This window comes from Lepidothrix coronata, unplaced genomic scaffold, assembly GCF_001604755.1.
Source record: "Lepidothrix coronata isolate B3197 unplaced genomic scaffold, Lepidothrix_coronata-1.0 Scaffold7, whole genome shotgun sequence".
Taxonomy (NCBI): Eukaryota; Metazoa; Chordata; class Aves; order Passeriformes; family Pipridae; genus Lepidothrix; species Lepidothrix coronata.
The window spans coordinates 4,710,870-4,736,345 of NW_016690187.1; the positions used below are offsets into that span (position 1 = coordinate 4,710,870).

At 38.6% G+C, this 25,476-nt stretch overlaps 1 protein-coding gene and 1 long non-coding RNA gene across 2 annotated transcripts in view; both read right to left on the reverse strand.

Moving 5' to 3' along the window:
* The window catches only part of PARD3B (par-3 family cell polarity regulator beta), a 400,197-nt gene that overhangs the window by 283,911 nt on the left and 90,810 nt on the right, over nucleotides 1-25,476 (reverse strand). The gene's annotated exons all lie outside the window — the stretch shown is intronic.
* On the reverse strand, nucleotides 18,983-25,440 carry LOC108508656. The gene is made up of 3 exons (XR_001878454.1): nucleotides 25,337-25,440; nucleotides 21,723-21,725; nucleotides 18,983-18,995 (listed from the first exon to the last, which is right to left on the reverse strand). It is a non-coding gene; the product is annotated as an uncharacterized LOC108508656 (long non-coding RNA).

A 25,476-nucleotide genomic window follows, 5' to 3' on the forward strand; every position in this document is an offset into this window, starting at 1 on the left:
CGCTAATCATGAAAAATGTCACAACACAAAAAACTGATTAGGCAGTATCAAGATATACATGGAAACAAGTTTAAAGGATTTACTTACTACTTTTTATCTCTGTGTTATTTTAAGGTATGCATACACACACTTTCTATAAAAATACTAGTACATCAAATCTCCTCTGACACTTCCAAGATGTGTCAACAATTATACCCTATGAAAAACACAGACAAACATTTAAATAAACTCATTTGCCCAAGGGAAGAAATGAACCTATGAGAGGGAAAAGAAAAATCCTGAAGTGCTTCTAAGGAAGAAACTGACATTTTCAGGTCTTCCACTCATTTATAATTTGGTTGCTAGAAATGTGCCAGCTCATATTTACCAATGCACATTTCAGAGACACACAAAACCCCTTAAATAATTAGGTAGAAAACTTGCTCTCCTTTTCCATATGGAGCCTGTTTCCTTTCCATGGCCATACAACTAGCTTATACAACATACAATTTGATTTTTATTTGTCCAAAGCATATAGGAAAGATTAATTCCAGTAACAAGGACAACACTTTGTGTCTTATTCCTTCATAACAGGGTAACTACCCAAGTGTTCACACTGCCTTCATCATCACCAGGCCATCATTATGCCCCACAACTACATACAGCCAAAAAACCTAACTCAGATCCAGACACCAACAGATCACAGCGATTTTCTTCAGCACCAAGGAAAAAAAAAAAAAGAAAAACCTACCCTATGATCTCTTTCATTTGTTTCTGAAATGACTATTCATGTTATTATGGAAGTCCATCCTGATTCACTAAGTTACACAATCATTGTCCACCAAAGAGTTTGCTTTCTTTGCCTCACTTTTGCTGAGGAAATTTCATTTCTAAGAAAGAGGCTGTTACTAATAAAGAGGAAATTGGAGACTGTGTAGGACCCTGGCACTGAAAGCACTGTAGATAGTGGCAGAATACAAAGTTCACTTGAGCATTCGCAATGTAAAACAGAATAAATGGAGCTCAGCTGTGATTTGATGGGAACAAACAACTGAATTCCTCAACTAAACCGAGTTTCCCCTTGGTTTCACACCCTAGCATATTAAATTCTGCATTACATTGGAATACTCTATGCTTACTGCCCCAGGATGTTGCAAAGATGGAAAGTAGGAATTAGTTAAAAAAAAAAAAAAATCAGATAAAGTGATGGAAAGTACCAGCAAAAACTCTTAAATGGAAACATGCAAGCACTACCTCAGCCTCAGAAGCCCCCAAACATGTAGCAGTAAAATTCAGAAAGGCAAACCAGGAGAAACTGATGCTATAAGCACCCTATATCTATGTGCTTTCTGGGAGTATTTTCCACGGGTCCCGGGCAGAGACCAGAGCAGCAGTCTGGCTGTGCACTGCCTCTCTCACAGGCTCACCTACCATACGACACTACTGCATATTGCAGTTTCTAAGCACTGTACCTTTCCTTAGTCTGCCTTAGTTCAAATGAATCCTTGGTAAAAATGATAATATAAAGCTATTTTAACAGGCATGTCAGGTCACGGGCTCCTGACAGCTGTAAGATATGGCAGCTTACCTACCAGCCAGCCCCAAGAGGCCGACTGCATCGTGGCCACACCGCAGCCATTTCCCTGGATGCCCGGCATGGCTGCTCCTCACCTAGGTGCATCCCACCACTTCCCCTGGGGCTGGTGGTCACATGCCCACTGCTCCTTTCCAAGGGCCCCTAAGGGAGGGCAGGGACACGGGCGGGCGCTGCTCCTGAGGGCTGAGGGAGTCCTGCGTTTGAAGGCCCTGCCCAGGACTGAGGGCATTAGTGGGCACCCACCTGACCTGCAGAGGGCCCAGGTTAAAATAAAGGTTCAATGGCAACAATAATGTCCTCTTGTCAGCGAGGTCCCTACAGCACCTGCCCTAGTGTTGGGTGACACTGTCCAAGGGCTAACAGACTACAAGTCAAACACCTGCCTTGACACCTGGTCACAAACAGCTGGGTTCAGGCAAGCTGAGGGACAGAAATCACAGTGCCCGAAAGTGGATAAAATGACCAGATCTTCTCATGTCTAATTATATGGAAGGATTGTAAGTCGTTTGATGACTGTAGCAGCTCTGCAGCTTAAAGTACCTGTCACATTCACTGATCAAGAAGGTTCAGCAGATGGAGACCCACCAGTTCCTCTCCCCCTGCAGCAGAGGCACGAGAAGATGCCACCTCTGCCACTACTTCCCTTCCCAACTGCACCCACACCAACATTCCATTTCCACGCTCCAAGCCGGAGCAGTGAGGGCACAGGTGCAAGCCAACATCTGGCCAACATCTGCAATATGGCCTGGCAAACGCTGGGAAGAAGAGTCCATCTGAGCTAGACCACACAGGCCGGACACCCGCCTGGCAACAGGGAAGTCTCTTACTGCTGTCATTTGTGAGCGACTTCTGCGAGAAGCCCACAGTTCCCTAGTCTACATCCAAGCACTATTTTGACAGATTAGAAAACCCAAAGAAAATGTATTTCTTCACAGTATGGAACACACCAGTAATTAAGTAACATGATCTAGAGTTTTTTGCAGCGTGGAAGGGAGATGCTACAGTACTGCATGTGGAGGTAGCAAAGATGCAATGCCTTTCTTCTCCAATGAAATAAGCAGCCATTTGTTTTCTAAAATGTTTATTTGGGAGATAACTCCTCAGGACTGCAGTTGTAGGAGCATCTTATCAGTAGCAAATCTAACATAAATACACTGCTAAGCGATCAAAGTATTATAAATATCTGTTTCAGCCTTTCAAAGAGAATGAATACAATTAAGGTTATATAAATCAACTACTCAAAAATAATTGTCATAATTGACTTCTAATTTCCAGTATGGAAAATTCTTTAATTGGAACAGACTGCCAAACTCTTCTGACTGAAAAGAAATTCAGGACACATTAAGAAATCCCCCACAAACATATAATAAAAACAGCAACACTAGTTTATTCTTTACCAGTTCAATATTTACAAATACTGAGAGTTCAGTAGGTCAGATGATTTTTATTTTTTTTTAAAGACACCAAAATACTACTCTACATATTTGTAAACTGTGTAAATTATGCAGTTTTGTACACTTGCTGTAGTCCGGCATCTCATTTTTTAGAGGTTATTTAAACAACATAAATATTTACTGTGAAAGACATGTATGTACTCCTGTATAGGTGAAATGGTTCTACCTCAGTATTATTGCAATCTCTATTATCATCCCACCAATTACCTAGAAAATCAAAATCAATACATTATCAAAATTTAGCATTTGTCTGTCATTTTTGATTACCAAACTCCTCCCTACCAATACTGATGCAATCACAACACAAGGCAGCAATAATGAACACTTCTATTTTATTAGCATTTTTGTTGTATGTAAGTGGTATCTTATTACAAGGCATTGTAGTACAGCCAAATTTAAACTTTGTACACTGTCCTATGCCACAGTTCTTTCAATAGTTTAACGATATTTCAATTGCAGAGCTTGCAGAAAAGTAAAACAAGATTATGCAAAAATTATGTGTCTATATTCCCAAACACAGAGAGCAATAGACACGCATTCAATTAAGATCAACCCTCATAAACAAAAAAGTGGGTAAATACTAATAGCAGACAATGATGTTACTGACTGAAAAAGGGACTGAGCATGAGGCAGCAGTGTATTTTATCCTGGGGAACTACTGTACTCACTGTACTGATATAAAAAAAAAAATTTCAAACTTTCATTTCAAAAATCCCCACGAGAAAAAGTGTTCCCTTACCCCTGCTCCCATGTGGAATGTTACGTTTCCCAGCGGGCTCTCGGCCCTTCCAAAACTCACCGCACACACTTTGCACGCCCAAGGTGCAGCAGCCTTGCTGTCACTCCGCCTGCAGCAGCTGCACAACGTGCTGGAGCGCAGGGCTTGCAGCAGGAGAACACACGGCGGCCTCCCTGTGTGCTCACACAGGCACCGTACACAGGAGAAGTAGCAAAAAGAAGTCCTTCCAAATTCAAAATGAAGCAGTTTTGTTTTAGAGCTTGCTAATTAAGCTCAATTAGACATAAACAACTTCATGGTGTTTCAGAATTCCAGAGAAAAACATCATCACCTTTGAACATTACAGATCTTGCTTTAAGGCACTTGTTTGTTAAGCCAAAACCAGCTGATTTTACATTGCCCTATAAACAATTTAAAAAAAAAGGTTTCATAATTATTTCTCTTCAAACAACTAGACAACTAGATTACTGTTAATAAGGTTAAAAACTATCTATTTTACTAGCTTTTCTATATTGAATTAGAAAATAGACACCACTGCTTCTTTTCTGACCCCAAACACCAGGCATATACACAAAGTACTAAGGAAGAAATGGCAAAATAAAAGCTTGTTTGCGATTGAATTAATCAGCTTTCAATTACTGTTAGGATAAAATCACTAAGAGAAGTTCTCAGTCATAGGCTAGCATCAGTGAGTGATTGAAAAGATGCAATTTTCCACAGCTAAAATTATATAGTAAGAAACAAAAAGGAATTAAATGCTTGACTTGTATTAAATTTTTCATTAGGTTGGATGGAAATTTTCCCTCAATTTTTTTTTCACATTCACTTTATCTACATTCTTCTCTCACTTATGGACAACTGAAAGTAGTAAAATTGTGGGTTTCTTCCAGACATATTTGTTTCCTGTTCAGATAATTCTTGTCCATGACTTCAAATGCTCACTTAGGAAACAAGACTGTTTAGTTTAACCATATCTTTACTTCTGATGGCCAGTGCTTCTGGCTCCTGTGGGAGCGATTATTAGTTGCTTATGAAATAACGCAGCTAGAAAATTCTCCCTTTTTGGGGTCCATTAGTAAAGACTTTCCACAGAAAGCACCTGCATTTCAACAGAGCTGTCAGGAGGAGTGAGTGAAAAGCTTAGTGACTATTTCATTGAACTTCCTGACATAAGGAGAATGGCTCAAGCTACAGCAGAAACTGATGTTCACCACAGTATCACATTACCTTGTTCTCCGGTCACTCAATCTGGGGTCTATAGGACTAATCTTGTATTTATCCCTACACACACGTACCAAAGAGGCAGAAGGACACACACTGTTTCTATATGTGACACACTGATACCAGAGTACAGCAATGTTCAAAATTACATTTAAAAAAAAATTTATAAAATCAAAACGTCACTTCTCCTCAGCTGCTTGCACATGCAAACAACCAGACACAGATGGAAAAGGGCTGAAGTTGACAGCAGCCTACCTACATATGACTAATCTAAAAAGAGATCAAGGGATGCTTTTCTCTTTTTTTCCCCTCCTTTCTTTCAGCAACTTTCCCTTTTCAGTTATATGTTTGGCAGGGACAGTTCTTTACTCCAGCCATCTAAGACACTCAAGCACAAGCACCAACACAAGGCAAAGGCAAAGTTACCTCTTAGCCGGCACTTTGCACCAGGCCATCTTAAGTTCAAAATCTGACATCTACTTTGAGGCTGCTGTGGCCCAGCTTTCCTCTTTCCCCAACCACCGGTGCTATAACTCACTAGACACATGGTAGGGCAGTTCAGGGAACTAAACCAGGAGGAAAAGCAACTCTCCACCTCCAGCTGCTTCAGCTCTGTGAACCACACAAAGCAGATTTCTGTCCACACATCACCGAGTTAACATTTTCCTTAGATTACCACTGTCTGTAATCTTGCAGTAGTGATGGATCTCTGTCTCTTTTAACGAAGCTGGACCAATGTTTGTGTCTCCACTCCCATGACAGCACACCAGAGCACTGTGCACACAGGTGTCACCAAGTGTGACCACAACAGCAGGAACATTTCTGCAGTTCTTTCAAGGAGTTCACCTTCCTAAAAGAAACTCTTCTACAGGTACAAGTGATACTTTGAATTTATGCCCATGAGGGGACAAGTAGACTTTACATCAAGGCAAGATGACTGAGAGTAAAATGTACCATATGTTGAAACAAAAAAAACTTCACAAAGCCACTGTGAAAGCTGCTTCAGAACTCCACAAACTAATTAATGTAAAATCAGATTTTATATATTACTTATGAAAAAATCCTGTTCAAATGGTTAAAAGATGAAAGACTGGTAACAGTGCAACATAGACAGAACTGAGGTAATTAGGGTACCTCAAAAATGGATGAAAGTGTTATTTAATTTTTCAATTTAAAACTTTCCTGGAGCTCTACAACCTTTCTTCGGCATTCTTTCAAGGTATTTTTCTGGTATATACTGATAAGTATTTGAAATGGTATTCTTACATAATAGTATGCCTTGGAATTCCTTTAACTTAAAATAAAGGCTGTCAAGGAAAAATACCAATATACACACCATATGGCAATCCTTCCTTCACACCTACATATGAAAACAAATTACAGATACATTACATGAAAGTTATGGTGATTAGCTCATCTTGTTTACCTACATGCCAAAACGACATACACCAAAGTATCTTCCCAAAGACCACCTGACACTTCTCCTACCCTTATTATTCAGATTTTTTTTTGGTACTGTCCAAAAGCAGCCAAGAGAATCCTGCTGCACCCAATACAAACACTGGTAGCCTCTGCTCTCAAAAGTTTCCAAGGATACAAGGAAAATATTAAATAGGAAGAAATGTAGCATGCCTAGAAGATAGACCAGACCCTGCTCAAGCCCCAGCTCTTCCAGGGGGAAGGGAAAGGAGTTTTTGAAAGGTCACGGAAAAAAAAACAAAAACAAAACAGCTACCTGATTGATGAGCCCTTCTATAATTCTTCTTCCTGTCCAACCTATTCCTTCGTGGGCACACGTGACTGTACTTCAAACAATGCAGCTGATTGGGTACTTAACATTGATATTTGTGGCAAAGTTTGATGAGCCCTTCAAGCATGACTGAGATGTAATTTTTTAAGCCACTTAGTAACTACTTGAGAGCTGTTACGGAGATCCATAGTACAATACAGACATTCCTTGAGGGTTGACTCTGGGTAGCTTCCCTGGCAGATATAAATGCTAGTGCTAAAATGTCAAGGATTTATAATTATGATGGCGGATGCATAAAACACATAAAACAAGCCTTATTAGGGTTGATTGAAGTAAATATACCAAAGGACATTTCTCTTTTCTTCTGTAAAAGATTCATGTTCAATGCTATTTGTAGCCTGTCACACTCATTATGTTTTCACGTGAAATAGCTTCTGAGTTTTGCTAGATAACAAATGCCCTTTGCTTTTTTTCTTCCTCTATCCAAGTGAAAAAAACAAATACAAGGAGGACTGCAAGACTGATTATTTCCTTTCTGCTTAACTTGAAGCTGAGTACTTTCACCTATATGGACTTCATAGAAGATGAGCTAATTTTGGAGAGTCCGCTTAAAATGGCACTATAAAAAATGCAGATAATTAATACGAAAGACTTCATTACTTACTAGAACTGTGCTTGTCAAATGCACTCATTGTAATCAGTCACTGAAAAGGAAAAATTTACTGTGCCATGAAATAAGACAGTCTATACTTAGAAATGAAAGTGACATCTTAGTTACTATATTGTGGGTAAGCAGCAATAAGTGTTCACTCTCATAACATGAATTATAGCAATTTCATAATATGAATTATCTTACCTTAGAATACTACTTCAATGCTAAATTAACAGCTTAGTTACACAACATCACAAAATCCACCTGACAGAACAAGCATCCTTGTTGAATAGAGACCCCACATCATCACTGGATACTCCAAGCCACACATGGTGAAGTGAGGCAGATGGGTGGAAAGCCAAATGAAGAGAACTGCTCCCAATTCCTACTGCAGCATAGGCATTCCCACTCCTACTTTTAGCAGGCACCTTGCCTGCCATTCAGCACATTTATCCAGCATTGATATCTTCTCCCCACCTTCTCACACCTTTCTAGATGCTTTTGAAGTCCTGGGAAAGCTGATGGATTGTAAAAATCCAGACTGTTGGGCGGTCCTGTTTTAAGGCACAAAAAAATGTTCAAGTGATCTGCTGCTGAGCATTTCATCACAAGAAGAAACTGAGCAGCTCTTGGACTCAAAGCTTCTTCATTGCTGGGATATTTTTTAACAGGTTTTTCTAAGGATCCCAAAGCAGGAACAAACAAGCATCAATCCAGCCATGTATGAGATGGTAGCAGGCACGTGGCTTCACACTTGCTAGCACCCACAGCACCCTGCGTCTTCCTTTCCAGTAGCTTCCTTTCCCACTGCCCTCATACCATGTGTATACTTTTCAGCACATCCACATGCATGCTTGCAAACTCTCCCAAATCCCCACGAATTGTCTGATCATGAAGATGCCATTTAAGGTGGCTGAAACATTTCACAGCTTTGTATAAAACGGGCAGAAGCTGATTATGAAGCTTTTGAGCCTCCTTAGCTATAAATGCTTGAAGAACACATCACCCTTCAGTACACTGGCAGATGTACTTGCAGTACCAACAACTTTTACTTGTTCTTACTTTTCCCTTCTAGTGTCTCAGCTGCACTCAATGAATACAAAATTTAAGGAAGCAGAGTCCTCTGAGGTAGCTTGCTAACCTTTGGGTTATAAAGACGAGTGAAAATCCTCAGAAATTTAAACCAAAGTAAACTGTGGTGAAGAGACATTATATCATTTCGAGTAAGACCAGAGGGTATAACTCAAATTCTTAGGAATTTGCATGGCACTTCGTACTCTAGGCAATCATTTATGATGTTAAAAGCCAATTTGTATTAAGCACTTCAACCTTCATATATTTTCCAGATTCCAGTCTAACAAGTAGGGCCTACAGAACAACTTAGGTTGGAAGAGTCCTCTGGAAGTCACTGGCCCACTCTTTCGCTCAAAGTAAGGCCATGCTGGCACTTGGCTCAAACTTTAAAGTTGGTTCAGGTTGCTCAGAGGCTGACCCAGTTATGTGCATCCCTAAGGATGTGGATTTCACCAGTATCAGGGCATCTGTTCCAGTTCCTTGTAGTGTAAAAAGAGGTTTCTCATATCTTAATAGGATCTTCCTTATGACCTCTAATGCCCATTTACTCTTGTTTTCTCACTGTGGACTTTCAAGAAGGTAGGGTGTAGCATCCTCTATACTCTCTCAGTAAGTAGCTGTAAACAGCAACAAGATCCCCTTTATCTTATGAAGGTCACTCACCTTTTCTCCCCAGGTCATGTGTTCAATCCCTGACCTGTTTGGTGGCCCTGTGCTGAGCTTGCTCCAGATATGTCAATGTCTTTCTTGCATCAAAGGAGACACAGCAGTCCAGCTGTGGCCTCACAAGTGCCAAATAGACAAAATTGCTTTCCTTGGCTACTGTCTTGAGTGTGCATTTAGCCTTCCTAGATGCTAAGCTGAGACAAACCCAGATCAACTTCTATCAAGTTTTATTTTCCCTCTCTCTCACTGATCTGACAGCATGCACCATGTGCAAAAATAAGTTTTTGCTTTTGCCCCCATTACTCAGTGACAGCATATGAACTAGCTGTTTATTTGGGTTTAAACAGCTTTGATCTTTTTAGAGGACATTACAGGATGGGGCAACAAAACTTGAGAAGTAAAAAAAAAAAGCAGCACAAAAATACTTGAATTGTAAAACCCATCAGAAAGTGTAAAACCATCTGTACAGCATAGCACACACAACAACTTCCATTAGCACAGACAGGCTTGATAAATCTTGGGATGTTGCCACACGTCATGCAGTTCTCACACTGTGTTTCTGTCTGTGCAGAAAAACATTTCGGTATTTACAACTGCCAAGAGTCCAATTCCTACTGATGCCTCGCTTAGTGAGACTGCATTATTTGCCCTGTCTCTGACAGTTTATATGTCAGGCTCTAGAAAGGCAAAAGTAAGCTTACAAAACTGGTTGTCACCTTGATGAAGAAAGGTCTGTCCCTAATGATAAACTAATGCTATCAGTCTCTCCTAATTTATTATTAATTCTGTCAATAACAGCATTCCTAGGCAGTTTCTAGCACATTATAATAAAGCATGCACAGCCCTTTGAAAAAATAGAAAATGAATACCTTTTGCCTTTCACACAGTGACCTCATTTTCACAAGTCATGACCCTATATGCTTCAGCAGTAGAAGTCAGCTGACCTTGGCCTCAAGCAACCATGTTCCTAAAGACAGCTCCTAAACATCATTGTCCTTTTATGCATAAAATTTGAGACAGAGGAACATGAGGGGAGAGGAGAGAAGTTTAACAGAAATGCAACAGAAATGTCACCAAAACCCTCAGAATCTATTTAGTAATTGGCTAGTTTACACAGCCTGATTCATCACACTCATTAATAGAAGACTACAAAGTCAACCATTGTCACTCACAGAAGAACTGTGTTTTCTTCTTTCAAAGGCAAACCAGTCTAAGAACTCTACAACAACTATAAAGTTATGCTGCCCCAGAAGATCAGTAACATACAAAATCGTGAAATATTCCGAAACTTTAGAAGCAGCGTAGTGGTTCCAAACACTGCAGTTCCAGAAACACACATTCCAAAATGTACTACCAGAACAAAAGGACTAGAAAAAATTTATTTTGGCTTGACATCGTAATGCACCATTACTGTGAAAACAATAAAACTAGAAGTAACATTTCTAGAGATAGTCACAGCTCTGGCAATAACAAAAAACCCTTCAGTGACAATTACTCATTTCAGCAATCAGTTCACAACAGACATCCTACTGCTGCCTTGCTCATTATACTCCTTAAAAGAATGATCTACATATTATAAATTTCAGTCATTTTTTTTACCCTAACATTAGCTGCCCACAGCATAATTTCATAGATAAGTTTCTTAATTTCTTAGTAAACAAATTAAATGTTGACATCATGTTCAAGATACACAGTAAAACTAAACATACTTTTGAGGTTTCTGAGAGTTAAAATTCGTAGTTCAACTGAGAAGAATGGCATTTGCAAAGCTGGCAGTAACAACGTATATATACATGTATGTTATGCATACCTTAGACATCAATGTGTTTATGAGACAAGACCTCACATAAATACCCTTCTAATACCCATGCATTGATACTTGTTATTCAAATATTAACACACCCTATTAAAACAGAATGCACAAGAAAAAAATAACTGTAATTTGAAAAAGTACAATACCAGTAATGTTCTTGTCCTTCCATAATGGTATAGGATCCAAAAAGTAAAACCAAAGTACATTTTCTGTAAGTGATATTATAATTGTTCATTAGATGGATTTTGACACAAACCTCATTTCCAAGTCTGAATTTCAATACCCTATTAAGTATAGTGCTGGCCATTTCCTTGATGCAAAGTTTCGTGTAACAGTTAGCTGTAAAAATGGGGACTGCAAGTCTGACCTCTGAGCAGTGATTAAAATTATCTTAACATTTCTTAAGGAGACTGTCTTCTGTAAGAAAAGCCTTGAAAGAAAAGGTAACTTTTCCATTCCATTGAATACAGTGCAAAACACCGAGCATTGTTTCTTACCTACGCTAATGAAACTAAAATTTTTTATTAAACAATACAAAACACTGAAAAATATATTTAACCAACATGTTGAATTCAATTAACAGACTCCTATTACTCCAAAGTACTGTTTTAATGTGATCTGAAGCTTTCTTTTTTGTGAAAAAATAATCTTCATTCTTAGGGCATAATTTAATTTTGATTACAGTAGTTTGAATATTCTGCAAAACAGTGATATGTCTTAGGAATAAACTACTTCAGACCATTCAGATCATTACTCAGAAATTTCAAACGTGATTTTTCAGAGAGAAGCTTGTTCATCCATTTTCCACTCCTGATTACAAATTATAAGGGATCTATTCATAAAGCAAAGTATTTTTATATAAAAAACCCTCAAAGTAAATGATATACCAGGCTCCACCTCCAAAAGTAAGCTAAACTCCTCAATAAACAACACAATGGGAGAGGAGTAAAATACTTTCAGCTAACAGAAAATTCTCCTGAAATTTTTCCATTGTCATGCACGTTCAAAATATTGAATATCACAGTCATCAAAACTGAAGGCACACAACTAGCTCAGTATTTTAGCCTCCTCCAGACAAATGGTCATGGTTATTCCCTGACCTACCCATGTTGAGGTCTCACCAGACCCTGTAAAGAAGAATTCATGTTTTTCCAGCTTTACTACTAGGACTCGAATGGACTCACAGTAGAATCACATTTGCCTTCCTCATTGCCACATCACCTTGTTACCTGACATCATTCCAAGGGTCTGAAATACATGTATATTCGAGTTGGTAGAAAAAGCCAACAATATTGATTCAGTTCTTCAGCTACTTTTATGGAAGATTTTTTTTTAACATTTTTCTTCCAACGTGAGATAAATCCCCCAATATTCTATTGTGACGTTCTTGCTCCTCTGAATCAGTTCCTGCATGTGTACAGCTTTCTGTTCTTCTGTGGCTATGCCACACGGAGCACTCAATCCCCTTCAGGTAAACATCATTTTCATAATGGTGCACTGCTCTTTGAGGCTTTCTAGGCTTTAGAGAACCCAAGGGGAAAAAAATCCACAAAGAAAGATTCCAGACAAGTTAACAAATATATTCACTCTGCCTCGAATCCTTATCCTCCAGCCAAATTATTTTCTTTCCAAGTAAGAGTGTTTTTCCACAGTTAGTTGAAATCAAGTCTCAGGGGTTCCTATCCAATATAAGTTAAATAGCTTTTTATTAGTAACTCAGCAGACACGCTGAAGAATTCAACACTGGTCTTTGGGCAGGTCCCCAAAAATAACTTTACTCCTGATTTAAAGATCTAGGTACCCAAACTACTTTAAAAAAAACCTAAAACAAAACAAGAAACCAAACAAACAAAAAAAACCACACACACCCACAAGCCTACAAAAAAAGAAAAACCAAACCAAAACAACACAAGACACACACACTGTAGCAAAGAATGGGAGCCACAGCTGGCAAACCCCAGGATGCCCACTATCCACTTTGACACAAACTGGAGAGAGATGTTTANAAAAATGCCACTCCCTTCTCCTTTCTCTCAGTCTTTAATCTAGAAGTTTTATCTGGGCACCACACAGTCTGAGGCTGCAGACTCGCGCCCAAAGGCCAGGCTCAGTTTGGTTGCTTACTGGGAGCTCTGTGGTCTAACACCATCATGCCAGAAAGGCATTTCCATCTGCCTCCCTCAGAAGATCCACGCCCAGAAGTGCACTCTCCACATCTGCCCTGCACAGAGATTCAGGGATTTCAGATAAGCTGAAGAACAGAAAACAAACGAAATTAATCTACTCTTCAGAGACATTAAGCAACGGAGGAAAATCTGCCAAGTATCTATTGCACAGGATATATACTCTAAACAGAAGTTCTAACCACATTTGTGGTAAAAATTTATTTTTGCTCTTTGCTTTTTTCCTATATATTCTCTTTAGGTTACCTGGGAATAACATACAGTTTTTAATCAAAATGAAGTTTGCAGAGCTGTGCTTCCCAGTCTGCTGCATCCTACTCTCTTATCAGCAGTGTACTAATAACTACCTAGTCCTCGGCCACTTGACCTTCAGGGCTTCAGGACAGGGAAGAGAGGTAGTCTACTGCCTCATCTGTAAGGTAATGCAAATTAGACTAAAAGAGGTGTCAGGATTCCATAGACAATTCCTGTCCTCCAGAGAAAGTGGTCACAAGTAGCATGTTTCTGTGCAACATTTTAAGGAAACTCAGACACCTGAAGAGGGGAAAGCCTAGAGCTCACCACACACAGCTGGAGTGTCCTGAACAGATGAAGTGACGAGCTACCAACAGCCATAGAAGCCAATTCTATGCCAAGAGTATATTCTCATTTCAGTTTATCTAGGCAATTCAATTCAATAAAAAGCACATTCAAAATGAAAAATCATCTGAGCACCGAAAAACAGGGAAGCTCATTGGTTTTTCTTTCTGTCTTACAGCCTCTGAAAAACAACTAAACTCAAGAGCTGAGCACCATTAGCTCCAAGACCAGGAGGAACTGGTCCTGGAACTCCTCCCTGTCTCATCTTCTTTATCAGCTCCATAGTCTATCATGCATCATCTGCAAACTGCTTCTGTTCAATATGTCAGTGTTAAATGCAAAACTCTTCCCAATACACAACCAGAATGTTACTCATTTTTTCCTAACTAAAATTCATTTTAGTTCTCCGCAGCTTTAATTGAACTTATATTACTAAAACTAGCTTGACACAAGCCATGAAGAAGAAATTAATAGTCTACTAAATAAGAACTGCCACTCAGCATTTCCTAAGTTAAATGTAAAAATTAAGACTGAATAAATGTATGCTAAGTATCATTGCATAAATATGCATATAATGCATTTTCCTCTTTTAAAAAAGCGTTAAATTTAATGTAAAGACATTTAATTGCATATCAACATTTTAGTGACGATCAATCACTGAAAATCAATGATTCTTTTAAATAAATGCAGAAATATATTTAAGTCAAATCCAACTACATTTTTGTTTACTTTTCAATCACTTAGACTTCAGGCAGTTCACTCTATGGTTAGGAAACAGGATCTCAGGACATAACCCTCCTAACTATTAAGGCATTTTTCCCTTCTGCAATCAACACAGTTGTTATGCTGACAGTGAAATCAACTGGTGACCCAAATTTCTCATCCAAAAATGCATCACTGAGGGTTTACCCACACTCAGTCTTTTTACAGATTTTTTTTTTAATGCCATTAAAATATTCCAATCCTATTAGAATGCAAATATAAAGGGGTAGAGAGAGCACGCATAATACCATTAACATTCAAAGATTTCTTGGTCCCCATTATCAGATATTAATTCTCACATTAACTGATGCTTTGTTAAAATAAAAAAAAAAAAGAACGAATCCATTAGCAGCTGCATTAAAAGCGAACAAAAGAGGCAACAACTGCTGATGTGATTATGCACCTAACCCTTTCTGAAAGTTCCCGTATCCAAGAGCACCAAACACGGCGCTGCTTCAACTTTCATTTCGTACCAGGGATGTAAGTACATGTCACTGAAAAACAACCTTGATAGGGTTTCCCCCCATGCTGGTATTTTTAGCAAGCTTTGAAAAACAATAAGTCATTTTTAACAAGTCTCTAGATGGTTTCCTTTAAGGTCTTTTAAAGCCACAATATGGTACTTCTAGGGGGAAGAAGAAAAAAAATGCACTTCTTTCACAGAAGGAGCATGGTTCTCTTTGGATATCCATGAGTACAAGATTCTCAAACCAGTATTGTGTTAACAGAAGTCATGTAAATTCACAGCACATCTCTGTTGTAGTCATATTCCCACTGACACCTGTAGGAGTCTACCATTAGTTTTCCTCATCTTGGACATGTGTTGACCAACTTAATTAGTCCATAAATCTCCCCAGAACAAGGTCACCCAAACCATCAGCAGAAATGCCCTAAGATGTACTGCACATCCAACCAGATCATAGACTCACCAATATTCAGGAAGTTACTCAACTAGTATTTCCTCAGGCATTATTACAAAACACAGGTTAAACCATCTGAGTCACTAATGGCAGGTGATCTGTCTATATACTGTGGGTACTTTCTTTCACATCATATGAGCGTGAAGCCTACCAACTAGTTATAGTCCCTATGAAGAGTCTGGCACTTCCACTATTCCCTCACAGATGTTCACATTACCAATTAATCATCACCACAGGGAGTCTTGGCACAGAGGCTAAGGGTTGAATATACTCACTTCAGTCTTGCTTTGGAACCCTTTCAATATTTTCCAAAACAAAAACAAAATATAAGTGAAAGAAATCAAAGAATTCACATCCACACTCAAATATATTATGCAATGTATAATAAATTATACAATTAACTGCCCTATAGCTGTGAGGTAAAATGATTTTAGGGTACAAACCTCCAGTTCTAGCTCCACTATCATCATATAGATTCAGATGCCTTTAACAATGTAAACTAATCATCCATGAAATTTAAAGCATATACAAATACTGTTGAAGCATTCTGAAAAAGGAACATGAAGTAAATACTTGCAGCTCTGCTAGTAAATAGGCATCACTTTGCATTGTATTAGTTTATTTAAAAAAAAAAAGAAAATGCACTGAATTAATGTAGTACAAACAGTGTAAGACAATATGAAGAATTTCCCCATATTCTCAGGGGATGACGTATTAAAGTTATTAAACATTTTCCATTTCCACGAATAAAAAAATGCAGAACGGCTACATTCCGATTCCTTAATTTTAAGTAAATCACCTAAATCCTTCATATCCAGAAAACTGCATTGGTTTTATTACGCTTATTTGTTGCTAACAGCACACTCTGTCTATGCACTAACAACAGAAGTAACAAAAATAATCAAGTACAAGAAGCATACTGTGTGTACACGTGTGTGTATATGTATTTAATGAAGACTTGTGAAGCACAGCAGAATTATCACTCCTACTCCACTAACAGACATAAAGGCACAATGAAGCTGATTTATCCAAGATAGTACAGAATATCCATCACAAACCTGGAGTTAAGCCTACTTCTCTTAATTCCCTTGAAATGATCTTTTTTCCTCACTATCACTTTTTGTCAATAGCTCAAGTGCTTTATAAAACCTTGATACTGATTTTACATACAAAAGAAGCAATGTGCTCTGTCAAATCACTTACCCACGACTGCCCACAAAACCAATGAAACATCTCGGAACTGAAGGTCCCTCCCCACGTGTTATCCAACAGGCCTCCCCAGCCCTGCAGGTCAATAATGTGACCACCCCTACTGCAAAAAGCAGTAAGGAATTTTAACCTGCCCTTTTTAAAACAAAAGAATTTCAACATCACGGTCCATATTGCTTCAAGCACACATAAGCAGACACCACATATATAGAAAGGTATTTGAAATTAGAATTCTTTATTCAGGGTTTCAGGTGAAACTTCAGTTTTAAAGAACCCTGAGCTCTCACAGAATACACAGAATTGCCTGTTGTAAGAAATATCATCATTAGAAACCCCCAACATGTAATGACTTGCTCTTTAATTACTTGCCAAAATGCTTTATTGGAAGCATATATAGTCTGTCTGCAGAGACATGCAAATACTGTTAAGCAGAATCCATGTGCTCTCCATAAAGCGTGTTCTCCAACTTTGGATCTCTTTCTTTGTGTGGGAACAGAATTCCCATACCAAGAGATGGGAAATTTAGAACTGCTGATTCACTCTGCAGAAGCTCTTACTCCTAACATCAGTATGTACTCTAAAATAAAGACACTCAGCTGCCAGGCTCATATGTAGACAGTGCTGTTAGAAAAAAAATCCTTAATTGTCTATGTGGCTGACAAGTATACACTAGTCTGAATGTTTTCCTAACTATACATTTCTCAAAATTCATCCATTTTATGACAGATCAACACTACAGCCTTTCCCAAATCTCATATTTAAGCACACTCTTTCAAAGGGAGAATAAATTTCAACAGCCTATAAAGCAGTTGGGTCTTTCACAAGCCATCATCACTATTTCTATACAGTAGCAGAGGAGTAGATAGCAGTATTTCAGAGTAGACAAAAATATGCAGAAACCAAAGAAAATGCATAATTCAATAGGAAAATTCTAACTAAACCAAATTCTTGATATGTACTATAGGGACATATAGTTTCACGGTCTTCTACAAACATGTACTTTTCTTTGCTGGAAGAGAAGGATTTCAAAACAACAAAAAAGCATTTATAGGTAAGTGAAAAAAACATACTATGAAATATAATTTCAATACAGTTAAGGCATAAGTGTTGCAAACATACCTTTGAAGGAGTTAGGAGATGAACACCTACAGCATGCTCTAGCTTTCAATAACAGACTACCACATGTTACAGAAATTTTAAATATTCAGGACTTGGATAATAGCAGCTTTGAAAACTGCAGAGATGTATGAATGAAAAAACAGGAAGTTAAAACATTTCAAACTGAAAGATTTGAACACTCCCATTAAAAGTTGGCATATATGAAATATGTCCCACAACTTAAACAAAATAAACAAAAAAATAACCTGTACTTAAAAAATTGGGAGTGGAAGGAAGAATAGAAGCAGTTTCTCATAGTGTGATCACAAGAAATTAAATTATAAGTGACACGATTCTAATGAACCAGAACTGATTACAATCTTTTTTAATAAAAAGGTATGCAAACCCAACAAACAAAATGGATCAGGGCTTGGTAAAGATCACTAGTTTAGCCTCAGTGTTATCTACTGCACATCTGCCACACCACATTATCTTACTACTCAAGCATCATTTTTGCATTTTAATGTAGTAGCTCCATCAGATTAATGCCCAAGACATTTCAGCTGTGTTTCAAGTAAATAAGTGGACATACAGGAATATTAAGCATGGCCCGTATCACTGACACTAAGCAAAGAAAATGTGATTAGCACCAAATTGCATCTGACAGGGGAATCAGAAAGCTGTCAAACACAATGACATGGATTCAGTATTTAGAAGGTAAAAGGGGGAATAAAGAAGCTGGCCAGTCTGGCATGGAGACAGCAATAAAACACAACAGCTATGATAAATTAATTCATTTACTTATGAAAAATTAGAGGCTTCCACATGCAGCTCTCATTTATAATCTTGTCAATCCGGCAGAGTAAATAAAAAGCCTATACAATGCACAGTGGGATGGGGGAAGAAAAAAACAACAGAGGGGGGAAAGAAAAAACCAGATTTTTGCATTTAATGTAACAGAATAATGTCTTACATTAAATCACACTGGATCAAGCCTTTGATAGGAGTGACTAACGCAAGGATACATTATAGCAGGGGTTACTGTGTGTACTGGAGACACACCGTGTTAAAACAACAGGGAGGTCTGAGATCAAACACTAGTAGCCACATAAAACAAAATGAGCATTTTACATTTTTTACATGCAAGACTGGTATTACTAATAGTCTATCGAAAGGATGCCAGAAAGAGCTAAAGAGGCAGAAGGGGAAGGAAATTCAAAGGACTGGTCCTTGGGACAAGAATGGTTTTTAGAAGGAGGTCATGTCCTCCTAACAGCTGGTGTGGCCATTAACAGCAATCTGCCTTGGAAATCCTTTTCAGGTAAAATAAGCTGTACAACATCCTGCAGCTCTGACTCTGCAGTGCTTTCCAAGATGTTCTCTCTGGATCACCAGGCAGACCCAGAAGGTAATACCTCAATAGCAATATGGACAGAGAAATTTTTTCCGCTGAGATCATTGTTACAACAAGGAGATTAGAGAAATATTGGCCTTTCAGATGAATATTTCACTGTCTGGAAATTGCCACTAGGGTGAGTTCAGACCAGAAAATAACAAATTTCCTGCTAATGAAAGAAAAAACTACCCCTTTCTTAACAGAACAGCACAGATCACCACCACAAAAATATAAGGCCAACTGTCAGCACCAGCGCAGAGAACGGATTTTCACCTTCCAGCGTTTCACACGTTGACTGATCCCTGCAGATCTATTAAAATCCTATCTGTCCTAAGCTGTTTACAGTACAGTCCATTCATATATAGCCCTGAATACCGGCAAGATTGTTCCAAAACCCAGTGAAAAGAGCTGCCCCTACCACTTGCCAGATGTTTACTCTACAGCAGCCTAAAAGGACTCTAGGAGATCAGACAGCCAGTGTGCCCCAGAAATAAGTTTTGATGCCTGTTCCAAAAAGGAAGCATCAAAAGACAAGCTGGTCACTAGCAGCATTCTCCCACTGTTTACTACACATCCACTTTATAGGGCGTGACAGACCAGGGCAGAGAGGCTTCTTGCTGACAAGCACATGAGAAGTCTGTGGCAGCACGTTCCGTGGCAGAGCTGGAACCTCAGCCCATTATCATTTAAGACTAGGACTAATGGCTTAGCCCAAAACCACCCTTCTCCCTACCAAGTGTAGTTCAATCTACAATGACTTTTATTTTATTTTTATCAGCACATGTGTGGAGTGGTGGAAGAAAGAGTGAGGAAGGAAAGTCTCACCTCTAAATCAGACACAGCTGCAGAGCCAGGTCTGTGCCACCAGAGCAGTTCTGTCAGCCTTGTGACTAGTGCTGGTGTTGCTGCTTAAATCCTAACCTCCAGAGTTAACAACAATTAGTACTTGTACAGGGCTGTTTTGAAATCTGTGAGATACTTGAGAACAAATACTTTCTAGTTCACTTCGGCAAATCAATTGCAATTAACCTATTTTCAGAAAACTATTAACCCTCAAGGTTTTGACTTTTGTACCTTTGCCACGTACGCCACGTACCTCTAATCACTAAGGTGGTTTGTTTGAGGTTTTTTAATATGCATTATTTTAACTAAAATATTTTCATTTTGGTCTACAAAGTACTTTATAACCACTTCAATATATATACAATTCAGTGCACATATACATTCTGTTTGACACCTTCTGTTGCAAAACCACAGATTAAAAGTGTTGCGAGGCCAGCTGGGGCTTACTTGTGAATTTCTGCAAGATTCTGATTTTCTTCCCCCATCTAAACTTAAGTATGCAACCCTTATGCTTGAGGAGTCAATCCTCCAAATTCAGGCTTCATCCTGGCTATATAAAAAGATAAGGAAAACAAAGGTAGACATTGCTTAAACACCTAAGAGGAAGACAGTTAAGCAGTACTAGGGGTATAATTGATCTCCCACCTGTCCGTATTTGGAGGCCCAGTTAAAAATTGCATGTTATTGAAATAACAATTTATTTTCCCAGTGTCCTGCATCTTCTCAACAAAACCAAACCAATCCTGTAGCATTCCTGTAATGGAATATTTACTACGTTATCATCTGAAAATAATGTGTTTTCTACTTTTTTTTTTAATATATAAAAGTGCATATAGTAAGGTTTTAGAATTACCCAGTACTTCAAGTTCTCTGCCAATTTGTGGACTGCTTTGCTTTTCCATCACTGAATTTTACTCAACCTTTTGATGGAAGACAATCTTCCTGTACTTTATGAGACCAACACTCAGGCCAGAAGAGGGCACAAAGTGACCCTGAGGAAGCCACAAGTCAGGCTACCCAGGAACATTTATGAACTGACCACTCAACCTTTCATCGGTCAAACTCACAACCATAACCTCCAATGAATTTTTAATTCTTTCATATCTGATTTTTACAAAGCTCTGAGAGAGGCAATTTAAAAGGCTGCACTGTATGCATCACTGGCAACACAACCGGAGGAAACAAACATAATTATTAAATGACCTCTACATCTAAAATTTTAACATCCAATTTCAAAATTTCAGCCAATTTCACGCCTTAGGTAATGAAAAATGTGCACTATACAAGTTTACATGACCTATGTGAACACAGAGCATAACCAGAGTAAGAAGAAGGAAAAAAAAAAAGCCTGATGGCACTCTGTGACATCAAAGTTACAGCAAATACTTAGTGGCTGGCTAAACCTCCGTACCAGATAATGCCTGTTAATGATAAGCTACTTCACACCGCTTAACTGCCCTTTTAAAGCATGTTAAAAGTACACTTTTCAGCATAAATACCTTTTTATTTTAACACTACCTGCTGCATTATGGAAATGTTGCATTACAGCTCAGAACTATGCCATAAAACCCTGGCTTATGATTAAATTTGTTGTACTGTACCCTGGAGCAGAGTTTTTGTGGGTTTGTTGCTTTTAGGGTGCACAGCTAAAGAAAACAAAATATCTTACAAAAATAACTTTTCCCCACAACATCTATAGCTCCAAACACAAGAAAGTATAGACCAGATAAATGCCCAGTCCCATTGCCACTGAGAATTTCACAACTGGTCACGATACAAAGCATCACCAGCTGTAATATCTTGAGCATTTGCTGCTCAATCAAAACAAATTTTTGGAAACATTTTCCTATTTTCTCTTCATCTGCACTATTGCAAGAGAGAAGCCTTAGCCCATAGGGCTGAGACAAGGAGCAGACTGTGGACAATACGGCAATGCTGGAACAAGCATTTAGGAACAGGAGAGAACAGACTTGAATTAACCATTCTTTACTTCCTTCTCCTACTCTTCCTTTAACCTATTTCACTCTCTTCATACTTGCCTGCCATGTTTCACTTGTTAAGAAACTTATGAGCTCTTCATCCTTTTTTTCTCAAATTCCAAGAGAGGCACTGATATTAAAGTCAGCTGCAAACAAGTACTGAATTGCAGTCTAGGTAATTCATTTTCATTCCTAATCCACAATTTCAGGTAACCTCAGCAAATATTTAAATATTTTGAAATATTTAAATCTGAAAACTGTATAAAACCAAAATTTCTATACAAGTCCAACCAGGCACAGGCTAGGGCCCAGACCCTGCAGTATTTGGCCTATTTAATTAAATCTGGGGACTTTGTCCTGACCCAAAGGGGCATTTCGAGAACTGTCTACATCAAAAACTGCTGGTAATTGCAGCTTTGCAGAGTGCAGCCAAAACCATTCTAGCAAAAAACTCTGTGTAATTCACAGTAAGAGTGTAGCACAGCCTAGTCCACTGCCATACAAAGTGTATCTCACACCTGCCAGCACAAATGACAGCAGTAAAAGCACATTGGCAGGTGACTTTCTGAAGGGGAGACGAGACCCTTTCTGCTTGCCCAGGAAGGGAAGCAGAGCTGCACGTTGGTGCTGCTCACAGATGCTGTGAGAGGGCACGGAGAGCACCCCAGGGGCACGAATGCTCATCCATGTGCACCTGAGTTGCAACAGCAATCTGAAGCCAAATGAGGGCAGAAATGACTAATGGCATCACTAGGGCCCCAAAGAGTTTTAACATTTAATCTCTGGCCCAACTGAAACATAAATTTCTCTATATTTAACTTAAGAACCACTACTTACCCATCCCTATCCATCACTGACAGCACCCACTGTCTTCCCTCAAGTTTCTTCAGCACTTGAAGACAAAATGATATCAAACAGATGCCACTGATCAGGAATCGGAAGAAGAAAGCAGGGGGACTACATGTGTATCTGAAACCATAATCCAGCATAATCCCTGATCCCAAAACAAATGATCCCACCTTCAGGCAAGTCTGCAGGCTAATAAAAAGCCTGGCAGTCTAGAAGTTTAAGATGTAAGGTGGGCTCAGTGGGGTATGAACACTGCACCATACCACCTTTTTCTGCAGAGCCCACACTTAACACACTTAAGATACAGAACAATGATCTCGGTATCTGACAACAGCTGAATTCTGAGGCAGCAAACAGATCATTACTCATTTAAGAAAAACATCCCAGGAGGAAAACTATAAACCATTAGCTTCTGCCTCACAGGGACAGGTAAGGCAGGTCTGCACTGTAAAGGATGACAGGGTATGGCAGAGGCAAATGCCCTCACCCTCCTCTGACCCAGCCAGCTCAAGGTCACAGTCGCAAGGGACCAGGAACGGCTGGGACCAATGTCCTGCCTGGCCAAACAAGGACTCAGCCTCCATGCAAGCTGTGACAGGTCCCTGCTGCTGTACCTTCACCAAGTTTATTTCCCATATTAGTGAGCTGAAAGGAAGCCCACGTATAACTGCGTTCTTTCAAACTGAGAGGCGTGATGATGTGAGCAAGAAAATCAGTAAATAAATAAAAAGGTTAGATCAGTGAGCTTGCCCCAAATGGGGCAAGTGCCCCTGCTCCTCACTCCCATGCCAGCAGCAAGTACTGCAGGTGGTACATTCAGGAAGAAAAATGACACACAAACACTCAGCAAGGTGTTTATTTTACACACAATGCTTCCGTGAATACTAAACATCCCATTTTTCCCATTTCCTCCAAATTAATTTATTCCCAGTATCTAGCATTATGGTATCAAGAGTGGCCAGCATAGATTAATCACTTTGCCTACATAGCAAATGCCTTAAAATTCTTTTGCACTTCCAGCAAAGAATTTAGAATTAATTTTCTTGGAGAAAGGCAACCTGACAGTTCTTTTTAACAATGCACTAAAACAGAATTAATGACAAGGAAATTGTTTATCTTCTCTGGTTTGCAAACATTTCTTTACATCAAATACAATATTAGCTAAAAAATGACTATGATAAAGTCTTTTTCACTGAAAGCAAATGTATACAAATTGACAGATAAAATGGCAGCCAAATCAAATATTTAGTATTAAAGGTGAAATACTAGCCGACAAAAAAAAAAAAAAAAAGGAAATTCTAAGCTAAGACTTTCTATCTTCACTTTTCATCTTATCATTTAGTTACATCTAAACTTTAAACAGAAAGCAATGTTGCACCACTCTCCTTTACAGTAACCACGCAAAATAAGTAAAGCAAAACAGAACCATGAGCAGAGCACAGCAATACCTTTTGATTTCTCTGCTTTTGTCAGCTTGCATCCAAAAAGGAGTATAACTTTGCTGTTAATTTACTACACTTGTGCTTTCCAGTCTCCCTATACCATTGGACAGCACTTTCCCTGAGTTTCCTCAAAAGTGAAGAAAAAAAATCCCAGTTCTTGAGAAGCAATTAGGAAAACTGAAAATAAGTGTTCTACAGAAGGGTAAAGAAGCAGTATCAGACAGAAAACCCCAAACACTAATGATTTTTAAGTAGATTTGAATACTCCAAAAACATAATTAAAAATTCGATGCATTTTTCATAAAATAAGGTAAGTAATCTCTTTGTCCTATAGAAAGCAAAATTCTTAAACATTTTTTACCTACTTGGTAAGCAAGGTGCACCCAGTATTTCAAGTATAGAGTATTTTAAGAGTTCTTTGCACAGAACTAAAATCTACTTAGAAACTAAGATTAATGATACCGACTGAAGAAAAATTTCTGACACAGAAAATATATGCATTGGATCAAACACCAAAAGTATATCTTTAAATGAAAAAAATTGTTCAGCAAATAAAAATATATTATTTTAGCTTTAAGTCATTAAACCACCAGATGAAAATTTGTGATAGGGGATGATACAAAAAAAATCCCCCAAAAATTTGCATTATCTGGGTGGGAAAACTGTGAGTTAATGGAGAAATTGAATTTTCGCTATTTAATAGGAGACACAAACATTCTGCTTTGACATCTGTTCATAGGTTCTACTGCAGCAGAAAACCAGAAAACCACCAGAATTTTAGCTGTCAAAACAAATCCTCAAATTAAAGAAAGTAGGAGGAAGTAAGTGCTGAACAATTACACACTTTCAGCATCACAAGTCTAGCATTTAGTCAGAAAAAAAAAGTACGCAAGAAGCATGGATGCAGTTTTAACACTCAGCCAAATGCTAGAAGGATTACTATGTTGGAAAAGCACTCAGACACCACACACCCAGCTTTACAACAACTTATTGAGATCTCTGAAAAAACCTGGACCCAGATTCAAGCGTTACTTATCACTGCCACAGCATCTAAACACATGCTCAGCTTCAAGCACATGAACAAAATCCCCTTGGTCAGGAGACAACTCACAACACTGAGCACTTGCTTACATGGCTTTGTGGACAGGGTCAGTATAACTCTCCTCTTCTGATTTATAACACCAGACCAACACAGTGATGGTGAAGAGCGATTACAGCACAGCCAAGAGACGCGTCCACTGCAAGAAGGTAAAGAACTCCTTTAAAAAATG